Raw genomic sequence first — 7,558 nt, 5'->3', positions numbered from 1 at the left:
CCCTTTATTTATTTCTCCTGCCTGATTGCCCTGTCCAGAACTTCCAACACTATGTTGAATAGCAGTGGTGAGAGAGGGCATCCCTGTCTTGTGCCAGTTTTCGAAGGGAATTCTTCCAGTTTTTGCCCATTCAGTATGATATCGACTGTGGGTTTGTCATCAATAGCTCTTATTATTTTGAGATACGTCCCATCAATACCTAATTTACTGAGAGTTTTCAGCATGAAGGGCTGTTGAATATTGTCAAAGGCCTTTTCTGCATCTATTGAGATAATCATGTGGTTTTTGTCTTTGAATGCTTTTTTTGAGACTGCTGAATCTGAACCTGAGTCTTAGGAAAAGGGCCCTGGAGATTAGCAGGTGCAACCTGATATTCAGTGTAGGATTTAATCTTCTAATTTTTCAGATGAAGAAACAGAAATCCCAAGAGGTTAAAAGAAGCAGAGGGCATATAGGACCATATAGGACAAGAGCACAGATCCTGAAGCCTAAACTACCTATTAGCTTCTTAATCTTGATGAGGGTCCTTATCTTCTTTGTGCCTGTTTCATCATCTGTAAAACAGGGAAAATAATACCTACCTCAAATGGTAGTTGTGAAGATTCACGAATTAAACCAGAAAAAGTGTTCAGAACAGCCTAACACATAGTAAGTTCTATGTGAGTACTTGTTTTCATGAGTATACCAAAGAATCCTGTGGCAAGTAAGGTTCTGAACCTACCTGTACTAAAGTTAAAAGAAGAAAATTCTATCCAGTGACAAATTTACAATGACTACAAATGGATGTCATATGCACTATCCTTTTCTCTCCATTACACAAATGGCATCTGAGTTATTCAAATTAATCCAAGAAGTTTCTGTTGTGACAAGCAGGTATGGTAACCAGTTCAGAGAATCAAAGTCCAGAGACCAAAAGAGTCTGAAACGTGGCCTTTTGATGTGAATTTAAATAGAATTAAATCACTCCTCAGGCATCACCCTCCTTCCACATCACATCAGTATTTCTATAACTCGGGTACATCTTCTGTCAACTGTGGTCTTAATGAAGTAAAGGATTGGATTCTGCCTTTGATATAATTCTTGGAAAGGCTGCTAGTTCAACTTTTCTTTGGCCGGTCAAGATTGTTTTTCAACAGGTTCTCTAGCCAATAATGTTATAATATATACCAAATAAATTAAGACATGAACATTGCTGTGAGGTGGAAAAATAAATACCTAATGGAACTCCTGTAGTGCTGACAACTGTAATTTGCAAAAAGTTTGACTTACCAAGTATGGCCCAAATGGCTTATTTTATAAAAAGAAGTATGTAGCTAATGAATACCCAAAGCAAAACACTCAGTATGCAAGGAGCTTGCTTGTGGAACATTAGGTATGATAATTATTTGTAGTACACAGTGTTCCTTCAACCCTGCAGTAATAAAGTAACCTCTTAAAGTATAAAATAGCAATGAAAATATTCATCACTGCACACATGCCTGGCATAGAGTAGGTACCCAATGATTTAGTAGGTAAATAAATTTAATGACTGCCAATTAAAAAGTATCTCATGTTAACTTGACTCTTCATTACTTGACCTAAGGCATTTGAAGAAAATGTGAGGAATTTCTTATGTAATTAACTATTTAATATGTAATGGGTAATAAGGAACCCCAATAATAAGGTATATTGTTACTAGATGGCATAAAAAATAAATTTAAAGAAAATAAATGAAAGTTTTAAAACTCAAACCTCTTAGTTTAGTTTGAGTTTTAAAACTTCCATTTATTTTCCTTAAATTTCTTAATTTCATAATCTGCTTATTTAACATTTCAAAGGCTGAGAATTATCAGGTGTCAAAAATGTGCTTCCCATCCTAGAGATTAGGAGAAAATCTTCTCAAAAACTATAAAAGTGGGGCAGCCACTTCACAAAATAGCCTGGCAGTTCCTCAAAAGGTTAAAGATAGAGTCACCAGATGAGCCAAAATTTCCACTTCTGGGTATATAACCAAGAAAAATGAAAACATGCCCTCACAAAGACTTGTGCATGAATGTTCATAGCAGCATTATTCACATGAGCCAAAAAGTGGAAACAGCGCAAATACCCATCAGCTGATGAACAAATAAAGAAAATGTGGTATATCCATACAATGGAATATTATTCTGCTGTAAAAAGTACTTGTAAATGTCACAATTTATAAGTACAAAAGTACTTGTAAATGTCACAATTTATAAGTACAAAAGTACTTATAAATGCTAAGTGGAAAGAAGCCAGATAGGAAGGGCTACATGTTATATATTCCATTTATATGAACATTGCAGAATTAGGTGAATTTAGAGGCAGATAGAAGATTACTGGTTGCCTAGGGCTGGGGAGGGGGACCTGCTTGGGGAAAATGGGGAGAAGCTCCTAACATGTACTAATGAGCATGGGGTTTCCTTTTGGGATGATGAAAATTTCTAAAATTGATTGTGATGATGATTGCACAACTCTGTAAATATGCTAAAAAGCATTAAATTTTACACTTTAAATTGCATGTCAATTGTATGTTGAGTGAATTGTATGGTATACGAATTACATCTCAATAAAGCTGTTACTTAAAAAAAATACAGCAGATGTAGCTTTAGCTTTGCTTGTGTGTGTGTGGTTTTTGCTTTCTTTTTTTCTGATTCTTTTTTTTTCTATTTTATTGTATTTTATTTTTACATGAATAAGTTCTTTAGTGGTAATTTCTGAGATTTCAGTGCACCCATCACTGGAGCAGTGGACACTGTACCCAATGTGTAGTCTTTTATCCCTCACCATCCCCTACCCTTTCCCCCAGTCCCAAAAGTCCAATGTATCATTCTTATGCCTTTGCATGCTCATAGCTTAGTTCCCACTTATGAGTGAGAACATACGATGTTTGGTTTTCCATTCCTGAGTTACTTCACTTAGAATGATGGTCTCCAATTCTATCCAGGTTGTTGTAAATGCCATTATTTCATTCCTTTTTATGGCTGAGTAGTATTCCATGGCTTGTGTGTGTCTGTGTGTCTGTGTGTGTGTGTATGTATGTGTGTGTGTGTGTGTGTGTGAACTTTATCCACTCATTGATTGATGGGCATTTGGGCTGGTTCCCTATTTTTGCAATTGTGAATTGTGCTGCTATATACATGCATGTGAAAGTATGTTTTTCATATAATGACTTATTTTCCTCTGGGTAGATACCCGGTAGTGGAATTGCTGGATCAGATGGTAGTTCTGCTTTTAGTTCTTCAAGGAATCTCCACACTGTTTTCCATAGTGATTGTACTAGTTTACATTCCCACCCATAGTGTAAAAGTGTTCTCTTTTCACTGCATCCGTGCCAACATCTATTATTATTTGATTTGATTTTTTTATTATGGCATTCTTGCAGGAGCAATGTGGTATCACATTGTGGTTTTCATTTGCATTTCTCTGATCATTAGTGATGTTGAGCATTTTTTCATATGTTTGTTGGCCATTTGTATATCGTCTTTCGAGAATTGTCTATTCATATCCTTAGCCCAATTTTTGATGGGATTGTTTGTTTTTTTCTTGCTAATTTATTTGAGTTCCTTATAGATTCTGGATATTGGTCCTTTGTCAGATGTATAGATTGCAAAGATTTTCTCCCACTCTGTGGGCTGTATGTTTGCTCTGCTGATTGTTTCTTTTGCTGTGCAGAGCTTTTTAGTTTAATTAAGTCCCATCTCTTTATCTTTGTTTTTGTTACATTTGCTTTTGGGTTACAAGTCATGAAGTCTTTGCCTAAGCCAATGTCTAGCTTATCTTCTAGAACTTTTATGGTTTCAGGCCTTATATTTAAGTCTTTGATTCATCTTGAGTTGATTTTTGTATAAGGTAAGAGATGAAGATCCAGTTTCATTCTTCTACATGTGGCTTGTCAAGCACTATTTGTTGAATAGGGTGTCCTTTCCCCACTTTATGTTTTTCTTTGCTTTGTCGAAGATCAGTTAGATGTAAGTGCTTGGCTTTATTTCTGGGTTCTCTATTCTGTTCCATTGGTCTATGTGCCTATTTTTATACCAGTACCATGCTGTTTTGGTGACTATGGCGTTATAGTATATTTGAAGTCAGGTAATGTGATGCCTCCAGATTTTTTCTTTTTGCTGAATCTTTCTTTGGCTATGGGGGCTCTTTTTTTGGTTCCATATGAATTTTAGCATTGTGTATTCTAGTTCTGTGAAGAATGATGGTGGTATTTTGATGGAAATTACATTGAATTTGTAGATTGCTTTTGACAGTATTGTTATTTTTACAATATTGATTCTACCCATCCATGTATGTCAATTGAATTGTATGATATATGAATTATTATCTCGATAAAGCTGTTCCAAAAAAATACAGCAGATATAATTTTAGCTCTGCTTGTGGTTTTCAAAAATATGTCAAAAAAGCACAGCCTTTAAATTAATCTAGTAGAGCAACAGAGTTGCTTAATATTGTGCCAAGTTAGGGGTCGACAAGATCAGGCTGGAATAACCATGAAAAATTGCAACCTTCAGATAGAGGATTCACTGTTTAATGTAAGTTGTGACATATGCTGGCACAAAGGACACAGAACAACACATAGGGCCAGGTACAGTGGCTCACGCCTGTAATCCTAACACTTTGGGAGGCTGAGGTGGGAGGATCACCTGAGGTCAGGAGTTCGAGACCAGCCTGGCCAATATAGTGAAACCCCATCTCCACTAAAAATACAAAAATTAGCTGGGCATGGGGATGTGTGCCTGTAATCCCACCTACTTGAAAGGCCGAGGCAGGGAGAATCACTTGACCCCGGGAGGCAGAGGTTGCAATGAGCCAAGATTGCATCATTGTACTCTAGCCTGGGTGACGGAGTGACACTCCATCTCAAAAAAACAAACCAACCAACAACAAACAAACAAAAAATACATATATAATCTCTATCTTCTGCCATTGGAAGGTTTCCCTAACCATCCAGGTTGCAGGATAAATGTCAGAGAAATTTTGTAGAAGCTGATTTTTATCAATCCTGAAAAATTAGCTCTCCGCTTACTCACTAAGCTGTAGTCACAGTGAGCTTCTGTAGTATCTTTATTAGCAGTGTGAAAGTCTGTTCTCATGCTGCTATTAAAGACATACCTGAGACTGGGTAATTTATAAAGAAAAGAGGTTTAATTGACTCACAGTTCCACATGGCTGAGAAGGCCTCACAAGCATGATGGAAGGCAAAAGAGCAGCAAAGTCATTTCTTACATGGTGGCAGGCAAGAGAGTGTGTGCTTCATAAAACCATCAGATCTCACCCGACTTATTCACTATCACAAGAACAGTATGGGGGAAACCGCCCCCATGATTCAATTATCTCCACCTGGCCCTGCCCTTGACACATGGGGATTATTACAATTCAAGGTGAGATCGGGGTGGGGACACAGCCAAACCATATCAGCTTCCTAATGCTTTAATGAGTTCTACCTACTCCAGGGCCTTTGTATCTGCTTTCCTCGGGATCTGAGCCTTCACTCTTCCTCCAGGCCTCCACCTAGCAGGCTCCTCACCAGTCAAGTCTCTGCTTCAATGTTGCTTTCTCAGGAAAACTTTCTTAGCTCCTGCTAGTGAAAATATTATTCCTCCACCTAAGCTCTCTCTTTCTTTCCTCTGTTTTATTTTCTCCACAGCACATGAAATTCTCATGTGTTTATCAATTTCTTGCCTGCCTTCCTCACTGAAAGCAAGCTCCATAAGAACAGAAGCCCCACCTGCCTGTTACTCTAATACATCCCTGTACCTACAACACTGCGAGGTAGGCTGAGGGTACTTGATAAATATTTATTGAGTGAATGATCTCCATGGTACAAGTTATAATCAACTTCCATATACAACACCCAAAATGATAAGCTCCGTAGTCGAGATCGCACCTTGTACAAGAGTCCAGAGAACAGTCTCTATCTCTAGTTGCCTACTGGCTGAAAGGTCAAATGAGTCTCTTGGCTCACACTGGAAACCTAGTTGGCCACCAAGGGACTTCCCGTGCCTTAGCACTAATCCTTCCTTACCCTAGTCTCAGGTCAGATGGCAGAGCACTCTCAGGGGCCTTTCCTGTGGGTTTATAAATAAGTCTGGGCTCATAATTGATCTTAGACTGGCCTACATAGCATCTTGCCCTGAGTTTGCTCAGTGAGCAGGACAGCTCCCAGTAAGATCAGTAAACAGTCACGCAGAGAACAGCCCAGAACAACACCCTGGCTCTAAGTGGTCATACAAACTCCGCACATTTAAGATCCCCTCTCAAACCTTCCCCCCACCATCTCTATAGAGGCAGTTCATCCCAGTTATGCAACAGACTTAGGAATTGTTCATTCTTACTGGAACGGCTCTCTGACTTACTTTTCCTGAAAGTCATTTTATTCAAGTGGACACTCAAATGTTACCCCATCTACAATCCTTAATGAGTCACTCAATGCTTCATAAACTGAAGAGTGCTGGTCACACAAGAGGCATTATTATAAAGGACCAACAATTGGAAATTGTTTCCAAATTATACCAACAGTTGTGAGTTCTTTGAAAACAAATTACTTAAAATAGTGTTTGAGATCTTTTAATTATTTAAAAAGTTACATTAGAATGATTTTTATGGGTACAGCTTTAATTTATTTGGGTACTGAACACAGAACAGTGATCTGAGACTCCCATTTACAAGGCCTGACTTCATATTTAATAACACAAAACAATGGAGCTTTGCCGAGACCAGTTCAGTCGGGGAGACCCTAACCCAGTGGCGCTAAAGGAATTAAAGACACACACAGAAATGCAGAGGTGTGGAGTGGGAAATCAGGGGTCTCATAGCCTTCAGAGCTGAGAGCCTCGAACAGAGATTTACCCACATATTTTTTGACAGCAAGCCAGTGATAAGCATTGTTTCTATAGATTATAGATTAACTAAAAGTATTCCTTATGGGAAACAAAGGGATGGGCGGAAATAAAGGGATAGGCTTTGGCTAGTTATCTGCAGCGAGAGCATGTCCTTAAGGCACAGATAGCTCATGCTATTGTTTGTGGTTTAAGAATGCCTTTAAGCGGTTTTCCCCCTGGGTGGGCCCGGTGTTCCTTGCCCTCATTCCGGTAAACCCACAACCTTCCAGCGTGGGCGTCATGGCCATCACGAACATGTCACAGTGCTGCAGAGATTTTGTTTATGGCCAGTTTTGGGGCCAGTTTATGGCCAGATTTGGGGGGTCCTGTTCCCAACAGAGCTTAATGACTAGAGAATACCTATGCCATTTTATTACAGACTGAAACCTTAGAGAAGAGAAAACAGTTATCTGTAAAGTGAGACCTTGCAAATGGTCTCCTGACACATTTAGGACAGATGCAACAGGTTGCATTTTCTCTCACTGAATCCTTGAGTTTAGGATTGGGGTGCCTCATTACAGTTCAAACCTCTTGTCTTCCAAATGAGGAAGCAATGAGGTAATTAACTTCTCTGACTTGTTATGAGGCAGAATAACTGAATGGTTTTAATAATTTAACAACAGGATTCTAGAGGCAGATGGTTTTGAGTTGGGGGATCTTGGTTCTCTCACTTT

The sequence above is a fragment of the Mandrillus leucophaeus genome, unplaced genomic scaffold (genome assembly GCF_000951045.1).
Source record: "Mandrillus leucophaeus isolate KB7577 unplaced genomic scaffold, Mleu.le_1.0 Scaffold327, whole genome shotgun sequence".
NCBI classification, from domain to species: Eukaryota; Metazoa; Chordata; class Mammalia; order Primates; family Cercopithecidae; genus Mandrillus; species Mandrillus leucophaeus.
Note: the sequence above shows the minus strand (reverse complement) of the source record.